The sequence below is a fragment of the Macaca thibetana genome, chromosome 3 (genome assembly GCF_024542745.1).
Source record: "Macaca thibetana thibetana isolate TM-01 chromosome 3, ASM2454274v1, whole genome shotgun sequence".
NCBI lineage: Eukaryota > Metazoa > Chordata > Mammalia > Primates > Cercopithecidae > Macaca > Macaca thibetana.
The window spans coordinates 93,393,177-93,420,478 of NC_065580.1; the positions used below are offsets into that span (position 1 = coordinate 93,393,177).

A 27,302-nucleotide genomic window follows, 5' to 3' on the forward strand; every position below is an offset into this window, starting at 1 on the left:
GACAAAGATTGGCAGAGTGGATAAAAGAACACAGCCTAACTATATGCTGTCTACAAGAAACTCATTTCAAATATGAATCATAAGAACATTTTTAGGGACTAAATGTTTGTGTTTCCACAAAATTCACTTGTCAAAACTCTAGCCCCAACTAAGATGGTATTTGGAAAAATAAGTAAGCCTAAGAAGGCTGAAGAGGATATATTGATATCAGATTAAATAAACAATAAGACAAAGAATATTACCAGAGATGAAGGAGAATATATCAGAAATATAAAAGGAGCAATCCATCAGAAAGACATATAAATTATAAATATGTGCCTAATAACAGAACCTCAAAATACATGAAGAAAAAAAAATTAACCAAAATAAAAGTAGAAAGAGATAATTCTGCAATCATAGTAATATATTTTAATATACTTCTTTTATCAATTGATAGAACAACTAGACAAAATTCAGGACATAGTAGATTCGAATAATACTATAAAATATCTTGATATAATCAGCATTTGTATAATATTACATCCAACAACTGCAGAATACATATCCTCTTCAAGTATACATGGGACATTCACCAAGACAGACCATATGCTGAGCCATAAAACAAATCTCAGTAACTTCTAAGGAATTGATAGCATGTAGAGCATATTCTCCAACCACAATAGAATCAAATTACAAATCGTATCAATAAAAGTAACATATCTAGGAAACCTCAAATATTTGGAAATTAAATGCAAGCTTTCAAATGTTATGAGTCAAAGGAGAAATCAGAAGGGAATTTAGAAATTATTTTAAACACAATGATAAAAACAGAACACATAAAAATATATGGGATGTGGGTAAAGCAGTGCTCAGGGGGAAATGTATAGTTTTAAATGCTTGTATTAGAAAACAATTTGATAGTCTTAAATTAATGATCTATTATTTTAAGAAGCTAAAAAAAAAAAAGTAAACCCAAAGTATCAGAAAGTAAATAAAATTAATTACAACAAAAGTCAGAAAAATAGAAAACACACAACAGAGAAAATTAACAAAGCCAAAAGCTAGTTCTTTGAAAATATTACCAACAAAGAAATATTGGAACCAAAATTTAAATAATCTGAAATTGAGAAGCCCTGAGCTACAGTAACAAAACAGTTTGGCCTTAGCAAAAGGTACCAGGAGAACTTGATACGAGAGTCCAGAAATATGCCATATATATGGTTATTTTTTTTAAGTGTCAAGGAAATTCAATGGGAAAAAAAAAATCTTTTCAACAAATGGTGCTGGAACTACTGCATATCTGTATGGGGAAAAAAGGAGCACTGACCCTTTCTTCAAATCATATACAAAAATTAAGACAAACTGCATAATAGACTAATGTAAAACCTAAAACTATAAAACTTCCAGAAGACAACTAGGATAAAATCTTAGTGACCTTGAGATAAACATAGTTTCTTAGATAGAAACGCTAAAGCATAGACCATAAATGGAAGAAACGATAAATTAAACTGCAGCAGACAAGGAAGATACACAAATGCCAGTAAGCACATAAAAAGATATTCAATATCATTAGTCATTAGGAAAATGCAAATCAAAATCACAATAAGATACCACCTCATACACACTAGAATAGCTAGAATGAAAAAGACAGTGTTGATAAATTTTGGAAAGGGGTTGAAGGAATTACAACACTCATACACTTCTGGAGTTGGGGAATATAAAATAATGCAGCCACAGTGGGAAATAGTTTAGTGGTTTCTCAAAAGATTGAACATAGTTACCATATAACCCATTAATTTCACTCATAGGCATATATCCAAGCAAAATGAAAACATGCAAACATACAAACTTGTACACAAATGTTCATAACAGCTTTATTTGTAACAGCCCTAAACTGGAAACAATCTAAAATTGACAAACTCCTTGTAATGAAGAAAAAAGAGAATCCAAATAACCAAGAATTTAAAAACAATTATAACTATAGATTCAACTAATATTAAAAGGATTGTAAGAGAATATTATGAAAAACCTTATGCCAACAAATTTGATAATTTACATAAATGAACAAACTCCTAGAAAAATACAACTTATCAAAATTGACACAAGAAGAAACAGAAAATCTGAATAGCTCTATCTCTGTTAAAAGAATTTAATCTGTTACCGGAAACCTACCCACAAAGTAAATTCTAGGACACTTAGTTTCATTGGTAAATTTTATCAATGAAGGAAGAAATAATACTGATCTCACATACAATTTTTCAGAAAATAAAGCAGGAGGAAACACTGCCCACTCATGAGAAAATAACTCTAATGTCAAACTCTTTTTTAAAATGACATACTAATATCCCTCATGAGTAGTGGTTCATGGTTTTGCCTTCTTAAAGGAAATTTGTCAACATGTGGAGACATTTTTTAATATCATAACCTGGCCAGAGAGGGGTTGGCAATCATTGGATAAAGGAAAAAGCACTAGGAATCAACATTTCTGTAACATTTGACAATTTTTATTATGAAATGTGGAAGGAAAAATTAAGGGATTATAACTTTCTTATATTCTGTAACAAATGTTATTTTTACCTAGAAGTAGATAGCTATAAATATATTACAATATTCAAGCTGATAAAACAAAATCAAGAAAATGTATAACATAGTAAGACCAATAATACTGAAAATGTAGAAATTATCAAATCCTAAAGAAACTTAGTAATTGAAACCTTAAAAAAATATGTCTTTGGGGCTGGGCTCAGTGGCTCATGTCTGTAATCCCAGCACTTTGGGAGGCCGATGTGGGCAGATCACAAGGTCAGGAGATCCAGACCATCCTAGCTAACACGGTGAAACCCCATCTCTACTACAAATACAAAAAATTAGCCAGGCATGGTGGCGGGTGCCTGTAGTCCCAGCTACTTGGGAGGCTGAAGCAGGAGAATGGCGTGAACCTGGGAGGTGGAGCTTGCAGTGAGCAGAGACCGTACCCCTGCACTCTTGCCTGGGCAATACAGCAAGACTCTGTCTCAAAAAAAAAAAAAAAAAAAAAAGATGTCTTTGGAAACCCATAGCACTTAATTCTCAGCAAAGTGAAGTAAAACGTAATTCATCATGCTTTCAACAGAATAAAGGTATAAGTCACATTTTAAAATAGAATATTTTATAAAAGTCACCATCTGTGTTAGACCATTCTTGCGTTACTATAAAGAAATACCTGAGTCTGGGTAAGTTATAAAGAAAAGAGGTGTAGAGCCAGGCATGGTGGCTCATGACAGCACTTTGGGAGGTCAAGGTGGGCAGATCACTTGAGGCCAGGAGTTCGAGACCAGCCTGGCCAACATGGTGAAACCCTGTCTCTACTAAAAATACAAAAATTAGACAGGCATGGTGGTATGTGCCTGTAGTCCCAGCTACTCAGAAGGCTTAGGTGAGAGAGGGGGACCTTGTCTCAAAAAAAAAAAAAAAAAAAAAAGAAAAGAGGTTTAATTGTTAATTGGCTCATGGTTCTGCAGGCTATACAGGAAGCACGGTGCTGGCATCCACAAGACTGCTGGTGAGGGCCTCAGGGAGCTTACAATCATGGTAGAAGGAGAAAGGGAGTAGAGCATCGCACAGCAAGAAAAGGAACAAGAGAGAGAAGGAGGGAGGGGCCACACAATTTTTAAAAACCAGATCTTTTGTGAACTCATTTACCACCAAAGGGTTGGCACTAAGCCATTCATGAGAGATCCACCCCCATAATCCAAACACCACCCACCAGGCCCACCTCCACACTGGGGATTACATTTCTTTTTTCTTTTTTCTGAAACAGAGTTTTGCTGTGTTGCCCAGGCTGGAATGATCTTGGCTCACTGCCACCTCTGCCTCCCAGGTTCAAGTGATTCTCCTGTCTCAGCCTCCCAAGTAGCGAGTCGCTGGAGTAGCTGGGATTTACAGGCACACACCAGGATACCTGGCTAAATTTTTTTTTTTTTTTTTGAGTAGAGATGGGGTTTCGCCATGTTCACCAGGCTGGTCTTGAACTCCTGACCTCAAGTGATCTGCCTGCCTCAGCCTCCCAAAGCGTTGAGATCACAGGCATGAGCCACGGATTTGAAGGGGACAAATATCCAAACCATCTCACCATCTTTACTTAATTTCTTCTCATAAAGATTTAATAATATTAATATTATTAAAGAAAATTTGCCAAGAAGGAAAAAAGTGCTACTATCATCCCATAAGTTTTTATTTTTATATAATTCTTTTTAATTTTTCCTGAGATGCAGTTATATTTATACATGGCATCATGCATTCTGGTTTTTCACATAGAGTATCAAATGTTTTATATCTACATAAGTTGTTTGATAAAAATTAAATATATTAAGTTATGGAGGATTTCTTTAACATGATTTATAATTTTGCAATCTATTTACAGGCAGATACAAAACTCTAATAGAGGAAAAATAAATTTATGAAGACATATGCCTTATTCTTGTGTGAGAAGACTAAGTAAAATATTAATATGTTCATTAAGTTAGATTACATTAAGTACCAGTTACAGTCTCCAGCCCACTCTCTTGACAAGTTTGTAGTGTAATTCATCCGGAAAGATTAGTAAGACTATCATACATTGCCATTACTGATGATCATGATGGTGATAGTGATGATGATGATGATGATGATTAGTTATAATAATATCATCATCTGAATGCGGCAATTTTTTTTTCAGAACAGCACTGATACTTGCTAACTCAGATCAATTAATATTTCTATCTCCACTGACTGATGTATTAAACTTGAAAGTTATTCTAAAGAGGTGGCATTAAACATTAAAAACTATTCTAAAAGCTAGAAAAAATGGACTCGTGTATTTATCTCAGCTATGAAAGAACGATACATGGCTCACAACTGTAATCTCAGCACTTTGGGAGGCCAAGGTGGGTGGATCACCTGAGGTCAGGAGCTCGAGACCAGCCTAGGCAACATGGTGAAACCCTGTCTCTACTAAAAATACAAAAATCAGCCAAGCATAGTAGCACGTGTCTGTAATCTCAGCTACTTGGGAGGCTGAGGCACGAGAATCACTTGAACCTAGGAGGCTGAGGTTGCAGTGAGCCAAGATCGCGCCACTGCAATCCAGTCTAGGTGACAGAGTGAGACTCGGTCTCAAAAAAAAAAGAAAGAATGATACATAACAAAATGGAGGCCATTTTCAGATATACATAAAATATACTACTATAAAATATTAAAAGAAAAGTAACAAAAGAAAGAGAAATGTGTAATATACTACTAATAAAAAACAATTGTAAATATATAAGGTTAGTATCTGATTCTGCCTGACTTATAGCCAAGGTGGACAAACCATTTACACACGCAGACTTAAAGACATCAAATTACCAAAATGAAAAATACACACCTGGCTGGGTTTCTTTAATACATGTACAATCTAGGGCACAATTACACATCTATTAAACATTGGAAATGAAATTAAAAGCCCAAGATTGGAAGCACTCATTTGCAGAAGTTGGGGTTGGAAGGTGGGAATAAAAAAATTAGCTGGGCATGGTAGCAGGCACCTGTAATCCCAGCTACTCTGGAGGCTGAGGCAGGAGAATCGCTTGAGCCCAGGAGGCAGAGGTAAGCTGAGATCGCACCACTGCACTCCAGCCTGGGTGACAGAGCGAGACTCTGTCTCAAAAAAAAAAAAAAAAAAAAAAGCAATGGTTCTTACGTCTAGTGTACAAGTCAATCACCTGGCCCAGGCTGGTTCAGGCCCTCACAAAAGAATAACTATCTAGGAGGTGTGTGCAAACTTCCCCTTTCTCCTTACTTAGTTCAACTAAGATGCCTGGATTTTTAAAAATAAACCTTTATTATGAAACAAAGGTAACAACAAAGCAAAAAAGTATTGGCACCTGGTGGGGTCTAGCCAAAAACTGGCTGAGGCTGGCTGGCACGTTACCTTAGCCTGTCCAGGTAACCTCATCACAGAATCCCTCAGCCCCGTCTTCTGGTCCCTGGAATCTAGGAGATCTTTTAGGAGAGTGAACAACTATTCAAACACCATTTATTGAGAGCCTTTTAGGAATTAGATGCTTGGGTGAGCCAAATATTTTCCTGGTGCTTATCTAAACAAATAATCATAAGGAAGTGTGCAAAATATTTTGAAAGATTCGTAGGTAGATGCAGACTGACATGCTTATTAAAATGCAGATTTCAGCTGGGCGCGGTTGCCCACCCCTGTAATCCCAGCACTTTGGGAGGCTGAGGTGGGTGGATCACTTGATATCAGGAGTTTGAGACCAGCCTGGCCAACATGGTGAAACCTCATCTCTACTAAAAAAATACAAAAGTTAGCCGGGCCTGGTGGCACACGCTCCTAGTCCCAGCTACTCAGGAGGCTGAGGCAGGAGAATCGCTTGAACCCAGGAGGCAGAGGTTGCAGTGAGCCGAGATTGCGCCACTGCTCTCCAGCCTGAGTAATGGAGCAAGATCTTGTCTCAAAAATAAATAAATAAATATGCAGATTTATATGCTTCTTTCCCACTGCCACCTCCACTCTCCCATTTGCTGAACCATAATCTCTTATTAGGAATGAGAAATCTTCCCAGAAGGTTCTCATGCAAGCAGTCTGAGGGCTGCCCTTAAGCAAAAGGTGGACTTAAAGGAGTATTAAGACATCTCTTGCCTCCAAATTTTCTGAGTTTATAATTTTGTTTTAGTAGACTAAAACATAAGAGAAGCTTAAGTGATGAAAAATAGGGAAATGCACAAGGCATAGTTCCATACAATGGAGTGGTAAAAAGGTCATTTGACAAATTTCTTTTGGAAGACGTTGGTGCTCTTCTGTGTAAGGAGATAACAAGAGCCCTGATACCCATAGATAACTTTTTGATCTGACTTCCACTATATACTCAATTTAAGTGGCTTGCTTTGGTTACATTTTCTTGTATGGCACTGTTGTGAAACACATGCTGTAATGTTCCAGCACACAAACACGATTTGGCATTTCTTTTGCTTGTGATTTTGGTTTTATTATGCCTCTATTCTGGTCTTCCAGGCATTATGTGGAAGGAGGTAATGTTGAAAACCACATTCCCCAAATATAGCTGTTAATTCCATACATCTTTGATCTACATCTTCTGTTACTTGCATTTACTCCCCCTCCATTTGTCACCCCATCAATGATTCTCCATCTGGCCCTGAACACATTTCCAGCCTCTAATAAACTCTGCACTCCAGTCAGACTAGACTCCTTATACCTTGTATAGTAAAGAATTAAGTGTACCCAAAGAGAGGTCTGGCCTTTACCCTCAGCTCCTAAAAGGTCATCTCTAAGCACTTGAAATGTCTTGCCTGATAAGAATGACTTGGTTTACCTGGGGGCCTTGGGCCACTGGCTAGTCTAACAGTGTGATTTATTGTGGGGGTTTGGTGCTATGCAGTATCAGCTTGACCTCCAGAGGGGCTACAGCCTAAAAGTCAGTTATGCTGGCAGTCAACCATTTTGATGTGACTGAGCCCCAGCAAAAACTCTGTGCACTAAGGCTCAGATGAGCTTTCCTGGTTGATAATACTCCAGATGGATTGTCTCCCATTATTGCTGGGAGAAGTTAACATGGTCCATGACCATGCTGGAGGAGGACAACTGGAAACCACACATGGACCTCTCCTGGGCTATGCCTGATAGGGGCTGAATCTGTGTCCTTTCCAAATCTCATGTTGAAATGTGATCCCCAATATTGGAGGTAGGGCCTAGGGGAAAGTAATTGGATCACAGCGGTGGATCCCTCATGGCTTGGTGCTCTCCTCATGACAGCAAGTGAGTTGTTGGAAGATCTGGTTGTTTAAAAGTGTGCAGCACCTTACCCCCACCTCTTGTTCCTGCTCCCACCATGTGAGACACCTACTACCCCTTTGCCTTCCACCATGACCGGAAGCTTCCTGAGGTCTTCCCATAAGCAGATGCTGGCACTATGTTTTCTGTATAGCCTGCAGAATCATAAGCCAATTAAACTTGTTTCTTATTAATTACCCAGTCTCAAGTATTTCTTTACAGCAATGCAAGAATGGCCTAACACACCACCCCATGCATGTCTTCTACAGGCTGACTTTAATCGATATCCCTTTGATATAATAAACCATAACCATGAGCGTGACTGCTTCTAGTCAGTTCTGTGAATCCTTCTAGTGGATTACTAACCCTGAAGATGGGCTTGCTGACTCCCTAAGTTTGCACACCTACAATGTTCTGAACACATCAAGGTCTTTTATTCTTCTAGACCTTTCCTCCTGTAGTTCCCTCTGACTGATATTCCTTTCCCCAGGACCCTCCTCTCCCTTACTTACCTGGCAAACTCCTGTTCTTTTATGTAGGTATTGTTAAGCACCTCTTTTGAGAGTCCTCACCAGATCCTTCTTTCAGACGAAATTAGTGATTCCCCATCCCACTCTCATTATGCTAGTTCTCTTAGGACACACCTAGCACAAATAATCATGACCCTCACATCTTTGCATTCTCAGTACCCAGCAGAGGGCTTCACACAGAGTAGGTCTTTAGTACATGTGTATGAATTGAATGAATTACATATGGACATGACTGTTTGAAATAAAGGGGAAAAAAATCCAGACCAGAAAATATGCACATATGAAATGAACTCAGCGACAAATATGTAAGGCTATTAATAAGCACCAGCAAGGGATGCCAAGTGTTTCAGATCTTTGTCCTCTCCAAATCTCATGTTGAAATGTGATCCTCAATGTTGGAGGAATAGTGGGAGGTATGCGGGTCATGGGGCAGATCTCTTATGAATGGCTTGATGCCCTTCCCATGGTAATGAGTGAGTTCTCATTCTGTTTGTTCACAAGAGAGCTAGTTGGTTTAAAAAAAGCCTGGCATTGCTTTTGCTCCTTCTCATGCCATGTGACATGCCTGCTCCCCCTTCACCTTTCACCATAATTGTAAATTTCCTGAGGCCTCACCAGAAGCCAAGCAGATGTGGATGCCATACTTGTACAGCCTGCAGAATCGGAAGCCAAATACACCTTTTTCCTACGATTACTCAGTCTCAGCAATGCAAAACAGACTAATACATGTCTCTTTAACACATAATATTAATTAATCTTTCTTAGCATAAAGAAGCCATTTCTTTTTTAATATGAAAAACAAGGGTAGGACCACTACAATAAAAACTGTTTCCCAGGATGCACATGTATAACTGCAAGGTTAGAAATGCTAAAATATGATGTGTAAAATGTTACTAAAATGGGGAAATTTTCATATTCTAAATCATAAGCAGATCTATTTTAGCAATCCAATTACTTTTGGCATAAAATATATCATTACATTTCCCTGTTTTTTGGGGGAAGGGGCAACTAATTTTAGTTAACTTCTAGTGAGTTACTGTAAGAAAGTATTTTAAGAGTATGCTTATTCTTTCTGAAATATGTTCACTCAAAAAAAATGCAGAAATCCACAGAAACTATGTCACTCTCATTATTCATAATGTTTATATTTTATTATATTAAGTTGTATTATACAAAAATTAGGGATTATCTTTTTGGACTTGCGCATTTTGAGAACTTCAGGTTTCAGTCTAAATGAAGCCTATAGTTGATAACATTTCATGGCAAGGCTAAAGTAATAACTATGTAAAGTGCTCATTTACATGGCTTTTCATTTCAGGAACAGAAAGGAAGAAATATAGGACTTTTTACCATTGTATCATAGAATCTGGGGATAAATACTGAAATTGGACCTTTGCAATGGCCATCAATTTGGTGGCTGCTATCAAGGAAACAGGGGCCTTGTAAATGAGAGCAACGTTGTGTAGGCTGGTCTTGTTTTGGCTTATTTGTTTATTGTTAATCATAAGCAATTGACCTAGTACTAGATTTTTGTTTTGTTTTTATACCAAGCAATTCTTTGATAATCAGTCTCACTGTTTTAGAAGAAAACTTTAGCAATGTCTTTGGCAGCAAGATAATTTACTCCTAAAATAGTCCCTAGAGACAAACCATTTATTGTTCTCATACCTACATTAAAGTTCAAAAGGCCAGGTGTGGTGGCTCACGCCTGTAATCTCAGTACTTTGGGAACCCGAGGTGGGCGGATCACGAGGTCAGGAGATCGAGACCATCCTGGCCAACATGGTGAAACCCCGTCTCTACTAAAAATACAAAAATTAGCTGGGCGTGGTGGCGCATACCTGTAGTCCCAGCTACTCAGGAGGCTGAGGCAGGAGAATCGCTTGAACCTGGGAGGCGGAGGTTGCAGTGAGCTGAGATCACACCACTGCATTCCAGTCTGGTGACAGAGCAAGACTCCATATCAAATAATAATAATAATAAATAAAAAGGTTCAACTTCTCTGAAATGTTTCTAATCCCAGTACTATATTTTTGAAGTGAATTCTAACTAAATGTTTCTGATCATGTAGCCCCAACTTAGCAGAACATCTTTATCCTCTTTTCAAAAAGAATAATTAACGGAATAAGAAGAGACAAATGTGTTTGAAGGTTGGCTAGTGATTTTGCCATAAAAGTACATTCATTGGCTACATAGAAGACCACAAAATGTTTTTAAAACCAATGTTTATGGTCATTTGTCTTCTAAACTTAAGTTTCCACTTCTGGTATGGCAGCATGAGAAACTCCAAGGACCCACTTTCTGGCATACAAGTATAACTGATAAAAAACTATTTCAAAACAACTATTTAAAGTCTCTGGAAATTCTCTGAAGCATACAGCAAATGAAGAAACATTTACTAAAGAAAATTTACTAAAACTCAGAAAGAACCAATAAGAGTATGTGGAATTTGAGTCATGACCATCTCCCAACTCTATACACCCAGCTCAGCTTGACAGAAGCTCCACCCTAGGTGAATACAACCAGGAAGATGGAGTTCCCTCTCTCCTCAGCTCCTAATCAAGGGGTACCATATCTCAACAGGAGGGTAGAATGCCAACATTTCTCAAGCCCTCCAACTCCAATTTCAGAAGGAAAAATTCCAGGAGAGTACAGCCAGGAGATTGGGAACTCCCTTCCTCCACCCAACACTCACACATAAGATGGAGGCTCTACCAAGTGCAGCAGGCCAAGCTGGGACGACCCCAGTTACCTTTGCTTCAGCTTGCTCAAGTTAGCAAGGAGAGGGAAGCCAAGAAGATCAGAGACTACTGCCCCACCCAGAATAGTGCTTCGGAGATTTATCCTATGGGGAGAGTTAGTTCATCAGAAAAGAGAGTTCCAATCTTTCCCCAAAGTAACTGACCATTTGAAAGAGAATGTGGGAAAGTTCAAGCCTAAGGGTGTTCTAGAAAACAGCAGCTCTTCTTAAGTAAGAGCACCAGCTAAAGCATGTACAAGCTATTTCACCAAAGAGAACCAAGGAAACTGACAACTAAGAAGTACTCTCTGCCAGACATGGTGGCTCACACCTGTAATCCCAGCACTTTGGAAAGCCAAGGTGGGTGGATCACCTGAGGTCAGGAGTTCGAGACCAGCCTGGCCAACGTGATGAAATCCTGTCTCTCCCAAAAATAAAAAAATTAGCTGGACGTGGTGGTGGGCGCTGGTAATCCTAGCTACTTAGGAGGCTGAGGCAGGAGAATCACTTGAGCCTAGCAGGTGGAGGTTGCGGTGAGCTGAGATAGCACCACTGCACTCCAGCCAGGGCAACAAGAGCAAAACTCCATCTTGGAAAAAAAAAAAAAAAAGAAGTACTCTCCTAGGGTCAGACTAAACCTCAAAGACTAGTCTTAAAAACTGCCCCTGCCTGAGTTTAATTGGATCAGACTGCACAGCAATTTACGCCCCAGGGCATTGTTGAAAACAATAGAGGAATCAGCTGGCAATTCATGGAGTCTACAGTGGGGTGTGATACCAAATGAGGCAGACAGCTTAACAGAGAAACAAGGGGAAAAGATAGTCAAAGAATGTCCTGCCAAAATCACTGTCATCCAACTTCACTGTGTGCACACCCAAAGCAATACCCTCCTAGGAGTCATACCCCACACAGTAGGAGTATCAGGCCTCTGAGCCCAAGCCTGCACTTATACATCCAGATGGCCTGAAACAACTGAAGAATCACGAAAGAAGTGAAAATGTTTGGTTCCTACTTTAACTGATGACATTATGTTGTGACATTACTTCTCCTGGACAATAAGTGTCCGGAGCTCTCCACAGAGCACCTTGTGACCCCACCCCTGCCCACAAGAGAACAACCCCCTTTGACTGTAATTTTCCACTACCTACCCAAATCCAAAAAACTGCCCCACCCCAACTCCCTTTGCTGACTGTCTTTTCAGACTCAGCCCACCTGCACCCAGGTGAAATAAACAGCTTTATTGCTCATACAAAGCCTATTTGGTGGTCTCCTCACACGGACGCGTGTGACATTTGGTGCCAAAGATCCAGGACAGGAGGACTCCTTCGGGAGACCAGTCCCCTGTCCGCACCCTCACTCCGTGACGAAATCCACCTATGACCTCAGGTCCTCAGTACAACCAGCCCAAGGAATATCTCACCAATTTCAAATTGGGTAAACAGTCTTTTCCCTCTCTTCTCCAGCCTCTCTCACTACCCTTTGATCTCCCTCTCTTGCTACCCTTCAATCTCCCTGTCCTTCCAATTCTAGTTCTTTTTCCTCTCTAGTAGAGACATAGGAGACACATTTTATCTGTGGACCCAAAACTCCATAGCCGGTCATGGACTCGGGAAGACAGTCTTCCCTTGGTGTTTAATCACTATGGAGACGCCTGCCTGATTATTCACCCACACTCCACTGGTGTCTAATCACTGCAGGGACACCTGCCTTGGTCATTCACCTACATTCCCTTGGTGGGAAGTCAATTGCGGGGACGCCTGCTTTGGCTGCCCACCACCCCCCTTCTCCATGTCTCTACCTTCTCTTTTTTCTGGGCTTGCCTCCTTCACTATGGGAAACCTTCCACCCTCTATTCCCCCTTCTTCTCCCTTAGCCTGTTATAGCATGGCCTTTTAAAGCCTATAAACTCTCCTTACAATTCCTCCATTTTACCTGTCCAAAAACTAGACAAGTCTTACAGGTTAGTTCAGGATCTGTGCCTTATCAACCAAATTGTCTTGCCTATCCACCCATGGTGCCAAACCCATATACTCTCCTATCCTCAATACCTCCCTCCACAATCCATTCTGTTCTAGATAAACCTAGCTGACCCACAGGCAAAGTACAGGGCTGTGGGGTCAAAATTCTTACATAAGAGCTGGGACCGCGCCCTGTAGCCTTTCTGTACAAACAACTTGACCTTACTGTTTTAGGCTGGCCCCCACATTATTCCTGATACCACATCTGGCCCACATGACTGTATCTCTCTGATCCACCTGACATTCACTTCATTTCCCCATATTTCCTTCTTTCCCGTTACTCACCCTGATCACACTTGGTTTATTGATGGCAGTTCTACCAGGCCTAATAGCCACTCACCAGCAAAGGCAGGCTATGCTATAGTATCTTCCACATTATCCTGGAGGCTACCATTCTGCCCCCCTCCACTACCTCTCAGCAAGCCGACCTCATTGCCTTAACTCAGGCCCTCACTCTTGCGAAAGGACTATGCATCAATATTTATACTGACTCTAAATATGCCTTCCATGTCCTGCACCACCCACTACACAAGGGTCCTCCATCATTAATGCCTCTTTAATAAAAACTCTTCTCAAGGTCGCTTTACTTCCCAAGGAAGCTGGAGTCATTCACTGCAAGGGCCATCAAAGGGCGTCAGATCCCATTGCTCAGGGTAACGCTTATGCTGATAAGGTGGCTAAAGAAGCAGCTAGTGTTCCAGCTTCGGTCCCTCATGGCAGTTTTCTCCTTCTCATCAGTCACTCCCACCTACTCCCTCACTGAAACTTTCACCTACTTCAATCTCTTCCCACACAAGGCAAATGGTTCTTGAACCAAGGAAAATATCTCCTTCCAGCCTCGCAGGCCCATTCTATTCTGTTGTCATTTCATAACCTCTTCCATGCAAATTATAAGCCACTAGCCCGCCTCTTAGAACCTCTCATTTCCTTTCCATTGTGGAAATCTATCCTCAAGGAAATCACTTCTCAGTGCTCCATCTGCTATTCTACTATTCCTCAGGGATTGTTCAGACACCCTCTCTTCCCTACACATCAAACTCGGGGATTTGCCCCGCCCAGGACTGGCAAATTGACTTTATTCACAATGCTCCAAGTCAGGAAACTAAAATACCTCTTAGTCTGGGTAGACACTTTCACTAAATGGGTAGAGGCCTTTCCCACAGGATCTGAAAAGGGCACTGTGGTCATTTCTTCCCTTCTGTCAGACATAATTCCTCAGTTTGGCCTTCCCACCTCCATAATACAGTCTGATAACAGACTGGCCTTTATTAGTCAAATCACCCAAGCAGTTTCTCAGGCTCTTGGTATTCAGTGGCTCCTGGTTTTACCTCAAACTGCCACCCTTAAGTCTCTCTTAAAGTGGATAAAAGATCTGCAGTGGCAAGGTACCCTCCAACACTTTCACCCTGATGAAGTCCTATTCTTTACTTTTATACTCACTCTTATTCTCGTTCCCATTCTTATGCCACCCTCTACCTCTCCCCAGCTATCTCCACCACACTATCAATCTCACTCTCTCCTAGCCATTTCTTATCCTTCTTTAACAAACAATTGCTGCCTTTGCATTTCTCTTTCCTCCAAAATCGCTGAGGCCTCGACTTACTGCTAAAAAAAGAGGGCTCTGTGTATTTTTAAATGAAGAGTGTTGTTTTTACCCAAATCAATCTGGCCTGGCATATGACAATATAAAAAAACTCAAGGATAGAGCCCAAAAACTCACCAACCAAGCAAATAATCACACCGAACCCCCCTTAGACACTCTGATTGGATGTCCTGGGTCCTCCCAATTCTTAGTCCTTTAATACCTGATTTTTCTCCCTCTCTTATTCGGACCCTGGGTCTTCCATTTAGCTTCTCAATTTATACAAAACCATATCCAGGCCATCACCTATCATTCTATATGACAAATGCTCCTTCTAACAACCCCACAATATCACCCCTCACCACAAAATCTTCCTTCAGCTTAATCTCTCCCATTCTAGTTTCCCACACCACCCCTAATGCCACTTGAAGCAGCCCTGGGAAACATGGCCCATTATCTCTCCATACCACTCCCAAAAATTTTCACCACCCCAACACTTTAACACTATTTTATTTTTCTTATTAATATAAGAAGACAGGAATGTCAGGCCTCTGAGCCCAAGCCTGCACTTATACATCCAGATGGCCTGAAGCAACTGGAGAATCACAAAAGAAGTGAAAATGGCCAGTTCCTGCCTCAACTGATGACATTACCTTGTGACATTCCTTCTCCTGGACAATAAGGGTCCGTAGCTCCCCACAGAGCACCTTGTGACCCCTGCCCTGCTGGCAAGAAAACAACCCCATTTGACTGTAATTTTCCACTACCTACCCAAATCCTATAAAACTGCCCCACCCCTAACTCCCTTTACTGACTCTCTTTTTGGACTCAGCCCACCTGCACCCAGGTGATTAAAAAGCTTTACTGCCCAAACAAAACTTGTTTGGTGGTCTCTTCACATGGATGTGCATGACAAGGAGACAACAGGTTTCATTAAAATAGTCTAGCCAAGTCACAAAAACACACTCAAGCAAATAACAAAAACAAGCCCCAGAGAGGGAGAGGAAAATTGGTATCCATAGTCTCAATAATTTATTACCTAAAATGTCCAATTTTCATAAAAAATTGTGAGACATGCAAAGAAACAGAAAAGTGTGAGACATATACAGGAACAAAAAAAATTGCACGTGAGAGGGGCCGGATTTCAGATTTAATAGACAAAGGCTTCAAGGTAGCCATTACATATGTACAAAGAACTCAAGTAAATGATGCATTAAAAAGTAAAGGAAGTTGAGGCCGGGCGCAGTGGCTCACACTTATAATCCCAGCACTTTGGGAGGTCAAGGCGGGGGGATCACCTGAGGTTGGGAGTTTGAGACCAGCCTGGCCAGCATGGCGAAACCCTGTCTCTACGAAAAACACAAAAATTACCTGGGCATGGTGGTGCGTGCCTGTAATCCCAGCTTTTCAGGAGGCTGAGGCAGGAGAATTGCTTGAACCCAGGAGGCAGAGGTTGTAGTGAGCCAAGATGACATCACTGTACTCCAGCCTGGGCAACAGAGCAAGATTCTGTCTCAAAAAAACAAAATTAGTAAAGGAAGTTATGATGACAATGTCCCATCAAGTAGAGAGTATCAATTAAGAGATATGAATTATTTAAAAAAAAAAAAACCTAACGGAAATACTGGAATTGAAAAGTAGAATAACGGAAATGAAAATTTAATAGAGGGGCTCAACTAAACTAGATTTAAAGTGTCAGAACAATCAACAAACTTGAAGAACAGAGAGAAAAATAGAATGAAGAAAAATTAAAAGAGTCTCAGAGAAATATGGGACACTTTTAAGTGCACCAACATACACATAAGGAGAATGTCAGAAGAAGGAAAAAGAAGAAAACAGGAAAAAAAAACTATTTGAAGAAATGACAAAATAAAATGTTCTAAATATGTTAAGAAAACATTAATCTACATATCTGAGCTCAGTGAACTCCAAGGAAAATAGATGAAAAGAGATACAAATTCAGACACATGAGAGTAACAATTCTGAAAACAAAGATAAAAAGGAAATCTTAGGCCAGGCACAGTGGTTCACGCCTGTAATCCCAGCACTTTGTGAAGGCAAAGGAGGGAGGATAGCTTGAACCCAGCAGTTTGACAGTAGCCCTGGCAACATAGGGTGGTGTGATTTTTTTGTAGACCCTGTCTCTACAAAAAAATGTTTTAAGCTAGTTGGGCATGGTGGCATATACCTGTAGTCCCAGCTACTTGAGAGGCTGAGGTGGGAGGATCTCTTCAAGGCTGCAGTGTGCTATGATTGTGCCACTGCACTCCAGCCTGAGTGACAGAGTGAGACCCTGTATTTAAAAAATAAATAAATAAATAAAAAGAATAAAAGAAAAAAAAATCTTGAAAGCAGAAAAGAAAAACATCTTATCACATATAAGAGATCCCAAATAAAGTTAGTATTTGACTTCTCAGCAGAAACAATGAAAGACAGAGGCAATAGAATAACATATGCAAAATGCTGAAAGGAAAAACAGTCAACCATGAATCTTATATCTAGCAAAAACATCTTTTAAAAATGAAGATGAAATAAAGACATTCTCAAATAAACAAAACTGAAAAAAAAAGTCATTGCTTGCAGAGATATTTTACAGAAAAGACCAAAGGAAGTTCTTCAGTCTGAAAGCAAGTAAACTCAAATGGAAGTGTGAATCCACATGAAAAAACAAAAAGTATGGGTAAAGGTAAAAATATATACCAGTATAAATGCATAGTTCTTCTTTTTTCTTCTTGTTATGGTTTGAATGTGTGTCCCCTACAAATCTCGTGTTGAAATGTGATTCTCAATGCTGGAGGTGGGGCCTGGTGAGAGGTGACTAGATCATGAGGGTGGATCCCTCATGCATGACTTAGCACCATCCCCTTGGTAATGAGTTCTTGCTCAGCTAGTTCATGTGAGATCTGGTTGCTTAAAAGTATGTGCATCTCCCCATTTCTCTCTTGCTCCCTCTCTTGCCATGTGATGCACTATCTCCCCATTTCCCTTCTGCCATGATTGTAAGCTTCCTAAGGCATCGCCAGAAACAGATGCTGGCACCATGCTTCCTGTACAGCCTGGAGAACTGTGAGCCAATTAAACCTCTTGTCTAAAATTAACCAGCCTCAGGTATTTTTATAGCAATGCAAAAATGAGCTAACACATTTCTCTTGGCTGATTTACAAAGCAAGTATATAAAACTACGTGTATGTATGTATATATGTTTGCATGTACATATGTATGTATTCTTGGGCCTAAAACATATAAATGAATACTTTGCAAAAACAGAATAAAGGCAGTAGCTTGGGGCAAATTTTGGACTAGGAAAATAACACCAGATGGTAACTCAAACACACAAGAACAAATAAAAAATATCAAGGTAAAGAAGAAGTTAAATACAGCAAACACTATAAATATATACTTTCTCCTCATTCTTTTTCCATCTTTAATGGAAAAAGACACAAAATTACATAAAGTAATAATTGTAACAATGTATTCTTGGGTTTGTAGAATATAAATATTTGGTATGTATAACAACAATAGCACCAAAAAAAGGGAAAGAGGAAGTGGAGTAACATTTCTATATCTCAGTGGAATTAAGTTACTGCTGTCCCTTGGTATACACAGGGGATTGGCTCCACACTGCTCCCCACACCCATGTATCCCATAGAACTCACATAGTGAGGATTATGGGTAAAAATAATATCAGTATAAATTCATATTTTTAAAAATATGAGTTTTAAAAATTCTGTCAGCCTTGCAGAACCTGCATATACAAAAAGTAAGCCCTTCATATACACAGGTTTCACATTCAATTGACAAACCTTCAAGCCAAGTTTGGTTGAAAAAAATCCATGTACAAGGAGATCCACACAGTTCAAATCCACATTGCTCAAGGGTCAACTGTAACATGAATCTGAAGCTGATTCCGATAGGTTAATATGTATAGGAAAGCTCTAGAGCAAACAGTAAGAAAAACTCAAAAGCCTACAGTGAAAAAAATCATTAAATGAGTTTGAAAATACTACTCTAGACAATATTCAGTTAATGCAAAAGAAATTAGTAAAGGAAAAATAGAGGAACAAAAAAGACATGAGACATATGGAAAACAAAAGGTCAAATGGCAAACATAATCTAACTTTATGAATAATATTAAATGTGAATGATTAAAAGATCCAATTGAAAGACAGGGATTGTCATATTTGATAAAAAGCAAGATCCAACTATAGATGCTCTCAATTTACAATAGGATTATGTCCTGATAAACTCATCATAAGCTGAAAATATTATAAGTCAAAAATGCATTTAATACATCCAGCCTACTATATCATAGCTTAGCTAAGCCCACCTTGAACATGCTCAGACCACTTATGTTAGCATGGCTCACAGGGAGCTGCAGCTTACTGCCACTGCCTGGCATCACAAGAGAGTATTGTATGGTATATTGCTAGCCCAAGAAAAGATCAAAGTTCAAAGTATGATTTCTACTGAATTCATATCACCATCACACCATCATAAAGTTAGAAAGTCGTAAGTTGAACCATTGTAAGTCCGGGACCACCTGTATATGTTGTCTACAGAATACACACTTTAGATTCAAAGACAGAAATATGTTGAAAGTAAAAGTATGGGAAAAGATACGTCATGCAAACAGCAAACAAAAAAAAACTACAGTGGCTATACTAATATCAGACAAAACAGATTTTAAAACAAAAAAAGCACTAGAAATAAATAGGGACATCTTATAATGATAAAAGTGTCAACCCGTCAGGAAGCTATAACAATTAGAAATATATATACACTTAACAACAGAGCCCCACAACATATGAAGTAAAAAAATGAGAGAATTGAATGAAGAAATACACAATTTAGCAATAATGAGATACTTAAATACTCCACTTTCAATCATAGATAGAACAACTATGCAGAAGATCAACAAGAAAACCAAATACTTAAAGAGCACTACACACAAATTTGACCTAACACACATTGGTAGAACACTTCACCCAACAACAACAAAATACACATACTTAAGTGCACATGAAACAATCTCAGGAATAGATCATATGTCAGGTCATAAAACAGGTCTCAATAAACTTAAAAGGACATACATAACACAAAGTATCCTCTCCAACCACAGGAATAAAAATAGAAATTAATATCAGAAAGAAATGTGGAAAATTCACAAATATGTAGAAATAAAACAACATACTGCTAAATAACCAATAGGTCAAAGAAAAAAGCACAAGTAAATTCGTACTTCTAGATGAATGAAAATGAAAATACAACATACCCAAACTTGTTGGACATAGCTAAAGCAGTACTTAGAGGAAAATTTATAGATGTAACTTCCTATGTTAAAAAAAGAAGAAATATCTCAAATCAATAACCTAATCTTCCATATTAAGTACACTGTAAAAAGACGAGAACCAAACTCAAAGCAAGAGGAAGGAAATAGTAAGAATTAGAGCAGAAATTAAAGAAACAGCAAATAGAAAAACAAGAGAGAAAATAAAAAGAAGTTTATGTTTCAAAAAAATCAGTAAAATTGACAAACCTTTAGCTAGACTGAAAAAGATTAAGACAAGACTTAGGTTGCACAAATTAGAAGTAAAATAGGGGGCATTACAACTGGCCTTACCAAATAAAGGAAATTTAGGAATCAAATAAAATGATTACATGGAAATACTATAAACAACTGTATGCCAAAACATTGGATAACCTAGATGAAATGGACAAGTTACTAGAAGGTACAAACTACCAAAAATGATTTAAAAAGAAATAGAAGGCCGAGTATGGTGGCTCATGCCCATAATCACAGCACTTTGGGAGGCCCAGGCAGGTGGATCACTTGAGGTCAGGAGTTCAAGATCAGCCTGGCCAACATGGTAAAATCTTGACTTTAACGAAAAGAAAATAACAACAACAACAAAAAAAAAACCCATAAATTAGCCAGTGTGGTGGTGCACGCCTGTAATCCCAGCTACTTGGGAGGCTGAGGCATGAGAACTGCTTGAACCCAGGGGGTGAAAGTTGCAATGAGCAGAGATCATGCCACTGTACTCTAACCTGGGTGACAGAGCCAGACTCTGTCTCAAAAAAAAAAAAAAAAAAAAAAAAAAGAAGAAGAAGAAGAAATAGAAAATCAGAACAGACCTATAAAAGTAAAGAGATAAACTAGTAATCAAAAAACTTTACACAAAGAAAACACTGTGATTGGAGGCCTAGTGGTTTCCCTGGTGAATTCTGCCAAACATTTAAAGAATAATTCATACCAATACTCCACAATTTCTTCCAAAAAATAAAAGCGGGGGTAACTCATTATTGGAAGCCACTATTACCCTGACACAAGGCCAGAAAAAACATCATAAGAAAATAAAAATACAGAGTAATATTCCTCATGAGTAGAGATGTAAAACTCCTCAACAAAATACTAGCAAATCAAATAATCAAAGAAACATAAAAAGAACTTTTATGGTGTAAAGAATTTTACACCATTACCAAGTGGGCTTCACTCCAGGAATGCAAGGTTGGTTTATCATTCAAAAAATAAATTAATGTACTACCCCACATTAATAGAATAAATGACAAAAACTACATGTTCATCTCAATACTTACAGAGAAAACATTTGACAAATTCATCATTCATTCATGATGATTTTTAAAACATTCAACAAACTACAAATATCAAGCAACTTCCTCAAACTGATAAAGAACATGTGAGATAAACCCACAGTTTGCATCATAATGTGAAAGACTGAATCTCAGAATATAATCTTACTTGGAAATAGTGTCTCTGCAAATGAAATTAGGATGAAGTCATATAGGATTAAGATAAGCCCCAAATCCAATGACTAGTACCCTTTTAAGGCCACATGAAGACACACAGGAAAGAAGGCCATGTAATGACAGAGACAGAGAATGGAATGAGGCAGCTAGAAGACAAGGAATGCCAAAAAAAATAAAATAAAACAACAGCCTGTCACCACTAGAAGTGGTGAGACTTCTAGACTCTTCAAAGGGAGCACAGGCCTTGAATTCAGGCTTTTAGCCTCCAGAACTGTGAGAGAATAAATTTCTGTTGTTTTAAGCCACATAGTTTGAGGTAATTTGTTACAGTAGCAATAGGAAACTAATATAGATTTTGGTACCAGGGCATGGGGTGCTGCCATAACAAATATCTGAAACTGTGGAAGTGACTTTGGAATTGGTTAATGGGTAGAGGCTGAAATAATTTTGACATACATGATAGAAAACCTAAATTGCTTTAAAAAGTTTGCTGGTAGAAATATGGGCATTAAAAGTGATTTTGGTGAGGGCTCAGAAGGAAAAGAAGAGAATAGTAGAGCTTCTATCATTTAGATAACACATATGTCATCATGATTAGATTGATGGTAAAAATGTGAACATTGAAGCTGTTTCTGGTGAGGTCAGAAGGAATTGAAATATATGATTGAAAAACTGGAGGAAAGGTGATTACTGTTATAAAGTGGCAATAGAGTTGGCTGAATTGTGTTGTAGTTTTGGATGGAAAGTAAAAATTGCGAGATATAAACTTGGAGATTTAGTGGAGAACATCTGCAAGCAAAGTGTGGAAGATATGATCTTATTTCTCCTTGCTTCTTACAGTAAAATGCAAGAGGTGTGAGATAAATTGAGAAGGGAACTATTACGTGAAAGGAACCAGCACTTGCTGCCTGAAAAAAATTATCAGCCTATCTAGATAGCAAAAGATGAGAAAATATGGTCTGGAGAGAACACCAAAGGCGTGGCTGGACAAAAGTTTATTGATGAGATATGTGACTTACAGATACAATCAACCATTTTATCAGAAGCCACAAATAGAGGTGGAGTTATCTAGAAAAAAAATGTATGGAAGACCCCTTTGTCTAATGGCTTGAATGAGCTGCATAGGAAACAGATAGGTTTTTGAGGATTTTGTGCCAATAGGAACACTGCCAGCCTGTACTAAAAGGAGTAAAGATGGGGTAAAATGAAAGAAGGCTGACTCCAAGGACTGAGTCATGGATACAGTAGATGGGGTCATTATTGCTGCAGCCCAGAAGATGGAGCATCAAGTCACAGAGAATTATTCTTAGATATTGAATCTTAATGGAATCAGGAAACCTGTTGGGTATCAGAGGCCCCTTTATTCCTTCAAATTTCTCCCTTTTTGATTAGAAACGTCTGTCTTATGTTTGTCCCAGCATTGTATTTTGGAAGCAGATACCTTACTTTCTGGTTTCCCAGGTCCACAGATGAGAAATTTTCCCCAGGATGAACCATACCCAGATTCTCACTAATACCTAATTTTGATATGAGATTTAGGACTTTTTTAGTTGATGATAGTTAGATGAGATTTTGAACTTATAAGTGATGCTGGAATGGCTAAGACTTTGGAGAACACTGAGATTGGGTAAACGTATGTGGGATGAATGTGAATTTTGGGGAGCCATAGGGACGACTGTATGGGATTGAATGATAACCCCCCAAAACACGGTGGCCTAAAACCTCAGAATTTCACCTTATTTGGAAATAGAATCTTTGCAGATGTAATTAGCTAAGTTGGAGTCATAATGGATTCCAGTGAACCCTAAATCCAATAACTGGTGTTCTTATAAAAAGGTCATATGAAAATACACAGGAAAGAAAGCCCTGTGACAACAGAAGTAGACATTGGAGTGATGCAGCTATAAGCCAAGACCTGCCAGGAGCCACCAGAAGTTATTTTTTAGAGCCTTAAAGGGGATATTTTCCTGCTGATACCTTGATTTCACACAGCCTTCAGAACCATGAGAGAATAAATTCTATTGTATTAAGTCATACAGTTTGTGGAGTTTTGTTACAACAGTTCTAGGAAGCTAATTCATCAACCTTGAATTATTGGGATAAATCTTTATCTCCTACCTAGGTATTATATCCATTACTGAAAGTAAAATCTTGAAATCTCCAACTGCTACCAAATTGTCTGTTTCTCCCTTCAATTCTGTTAATTTTTGCTTCATGTATTTTGGGGTTAGGTGCATGTATGTTCATAATTGTTACATTTTTGTATAGTTGACATTTTCATCATTATAAAATTTCTCTCTTGATCTCTAATAACATTTTTTGTTTGTTTGATTTAAAGTCTAATGGTCTGATATTAGTGTAGCCATTCTGACTCTCTTAGATGGTTGCTGTTTGTATGGTATAGCACTTTGGAACCTTTTATTTTAAACTTATTGGTGTCTTGTGTCTTTGAATCCAAGGCATATCTCTTGTAGTCACCATATAGTTTGATCTTTTGAAAAAAAAATCCAGTCTGACAATCTCTTTTGATTAATCCATTCTTCAATATGCATAAATACATATATATTAAGTTTTGCATTAATTCTAGAATTTTGAATTTTTAAATTAGATTCTGATTCTCATGAAATTCTCCATCTTTACTCATTAATCAAAGCTATTTTTTAAGTCTGTCTCTGATAATACTAATAACTGGGTCATCTGTGCATGTTTTTATTGCCTTTCCCTCATAGTTCAGATTTTTAACATTCTTTGTAATTTTTGACACAATGTTAACTATTAGATATGATACATTTTTATAGTGTCTGGATGATATATTCCTGGTGGGAAGATAAAGAGTGGTGGCAGGCCGACCGCATTAATTCAATCAATCATTCAGCTGACTTGAAGCTAAGTTATAATTTTTATAAGGTATAATTTACTCCAATTCTCCTGTTTGTATCTCCACAGAGTTCTTAAATGAGATCCTGGGATATGTACTAGGGCCTTTCCCTCTTGAAGGATCCTGAAATAACATTTTTATCTCTCAATGCCATGATGCAAAAAAACTAAAAATCTTTTTTCTGGCTTTCAGTAAATTTCTGCTTCCCCCCCCCCCCCCCCACCATCCCCCTCTCTGAGCAATCCAAGAATTCAGCAAATACTCAAGAGAAAAACAAGGAAAGTGTCAGGCTCACTTCTCTGAACTTCCTGTCTTATTAGGATCTCTGCTCTCCCAAGTGCTGGTTGGTTTAAAGGCCTTGATTCTTTTTGTTTCTCCAGTCCTGTGTGGTTGCCATAACTTGTTTGCTTCTCTGATTCTTAGCAGTAACTCTCTTCTTGGGCCTTTTACCCAGATTTGGCAAATTCCATAAAGGAAGAAGTAGCTGCAGAATGTCTGCTCACTTCTCTCGTTAAAATACTTCTGTATTGGGAGTCCCCAAGACCACGCCAGCACCCCAGGTTCAGTGATTCAACAGAAGCACTCACAAGGCTCAACATACAGTCATACTCATGGCTATGATTTATTAGAGCAAAGTACTACAAAGCAAAATCGGCAAAGGGGAAATGGACATGGGGTGAAGTCTAGAGGAAGCCTGACACAAGCTTCCAAGAATCCTTTCCCTGTGGAATCACACAGGATGTGGTTAATTACTTCAGTATTGAATCGTGACAACAGGTGTGAAATGTCTGCCAGGGATGCTCCTTAAGAGTCTTACTGCTCAAAGTTTGTATTGGAAGCTGGTGACACAGGCACCCTCTGCCTAGCACGAATCACAATTCCAGACTCCTAGAAGGAAAGCAGGAATTCAGCATAAACCATGTTGTTTATATAATTTACAGAGTAAACCCCCTTATCAGTTAGGGAATGGTGGGAACATTCCGGTAATCAAAGTTCCCAGACGCTAGCCAAAGCTCAGCTTTAAAATCAGGGCTAAGGATAGCATCTCAGCCTGTTATGTTGACTCTTCTCTGCACACCTTCTCTCTGGTATTTTGTCTTCTAGAGTCCTGTTTAGCTGAAATTTCTTCAATGGCTTCAAATAGAGGTTTTAAGCAATTTTATCCAAAGTTGCTTGTTGTTCTCGATGAGTGTTGCTCTGCTGTAGAAGTGTCTGGTTATTTTTCTTTTCTCTTGTGAAGACTGCATTTGAAAAATTGTAGAACTTGAGGCTTATGATGGGTTTTTTTCCTCCTTCATGGAGCATTTGTTTATCACCAAGCATTTAAGGGATTATTTTAATCTGATTTCAGGAATTGGGATGGTTTGAATCCGTGCTGAATTCCCTGTGTATGAGGGAGAGTTGATGCACTTTCGATTCGCTCTTACTCCTATGGTGCAGCTTTTTTGGGACCCAGCCCAAAGCATGGAAATTTCCTAAGCTCTCTTTTATGACTTGGCAGGCACTGGTATTCAGTTTTTGTCCTCCTAATATCCTGGAGCAGTAAGAAGTACGGCTTATCCCCTTAAATGCTTCTTCTAGAATCAGCCAATACCTCCGGAAAGAAGTTGTGCCAATTCTTGCCTCTCTAGATTTTCATGTTTAATTATTTAGAGACGGAGTCTTGCTCTGTTGCCCAGGCTGGAGTGCAGTGGTGCTATCTCGGCTCACTGCAACCTCCACTTCCCAGGTTCAAGCGATTCTCCTGCCTCAGCCTCCTGAGTAGCTGGGATTACAGGCATGGGCTACCATGCCTGGCCCTTTTTTGTTTTTTTTTTTTTTTTTGGTATTTTTAGTAGAAACAGGCTTTCACCATGTTGGCCAGGCTGGTCTCGAACTTCTGACCTCGGGTGATCCGCCCACCTCGGCTTCCCAAAGTGCTGGGATTACAGGCATGAGCCACCACGCCTGGCCTAGATTTTCATGTTTTAAAGAGTTTTTGCTAGATTATCTAGTTGCCAATGGAGATTTTGATGTTAATTACCTAGTCTCCCATGACTGAAAATGTAATTCTACCTCTACCTCACTTATTACATTGTAAAATAAGTTTCTTAGAAGCAATATTTTGGGGAAAATCATAATGGTGAACAGGAAGCTTAGTATTGCACACAGAAGCATGGTGCTTAGGGAAGGCAAACCTAAACCCAGATTCAGAGTAAGGCTCTATTCCATGAGGACAAATAGTTGTCTCTTCATGAAAGAAAATATTTGATATAATCAATCTGCCGCTATCTGGTCACCCTCAGATGTTATATCTTAGGATGGGCACTGCTGCTGGCCAATTTGGCTCTGGGCAGTAATAAAGACAGCCATGATGAAAGGAGGCCTTTATTGTTGAAGTCCATGTGTAGCCCTATCCTTCCAGTATAGCCGCTTTGCTCATAAACTGGTTGAACAAGGGCTAGAATACCAAAGAGATTTACTGATATCCTCAAAGTGATCCTGACCATCTGATTATTTAGCACCTCCTTCACCATAGGGCCTTTGTTTAATATGTTTGTAGGAAACAATTATTCTTGCATTTTGACCCTATTTTAAGAAGTCCAATATGTTTAGCTCCCATTTTTTATCACTCATCCTCCAATCTTATTATGTTCATGTTTCCAGTCACCTGGCCAGGTATAAATGGTGATCTGTACTTTCGGTGCAAAGCAGACTAGAAATAGTGCTCATATTTATTCTCACTGGAAAAAGTTCATTTCCTCACTGTCCTCCAGAACTATCTCTGAGTGAAGCTGAAACACTGTAGACTATGTTGAGCTAGTATCAGCATGCTGTGCAATACTGCTTGTATAATCAGTCTCAATTTTACCCGCTTCAGGGAACTGGGAAATGTATATTATTTCCTGTTGTACATGTATTCATGGGTTTGCTCGCTTGTTTGGTTTGTCCTTCTTTCAAACATATCTTGCCTCATCAAATTCAACTTGGTGGATATAAATGAATTAAAAGGCTTAAGGAAAG

At 38.9% G+C, this 27,302-nt stretch overlaps 2 protein-coding genes across 17 annotated transcripts in view; one reads left to right on the plus strand and one right to left on the minus strand.

Annotated features, from left to right (window-relative positions):
• Positions 1 to 27,302, plus strand: part of NUP42 (nucleoporin 42) — a 1,164,542-nt gene that overhangs the window by 877,250 nt on the left and 259,990 nt on the right. The window lies entirely within an intron of this gene.
• The window catches only part of TOMM7 (translocase of outer mitochondrial membrane 7), a 540,985-nt gene that overhangs the window by 88,821 nt on the left and 424,862 nt on the right, over positions 1 to 27,302 (minus strand). The window contains exon 1 of one of the 16 annotated variants that reach the window (XM_050783178.1): positions 13,470 to 13,473. The exons of 13 other annotated variants lie outside the window; for them this stretch is intronic. The gene's annotated coding sequence lies outside the window, so the exon portion shown is untranslated. Of the gene's footprint in view, positions 1 to 3,699; positions 3,704 to 12,829; positions 12,834 to 13,469; positions 13,474 to 27,302 lie in introns of those variants that run through there. 2 more of the 16 variants (XM_050783167.1, XM_050783158.1) reach the window with 2 other exon arrangements.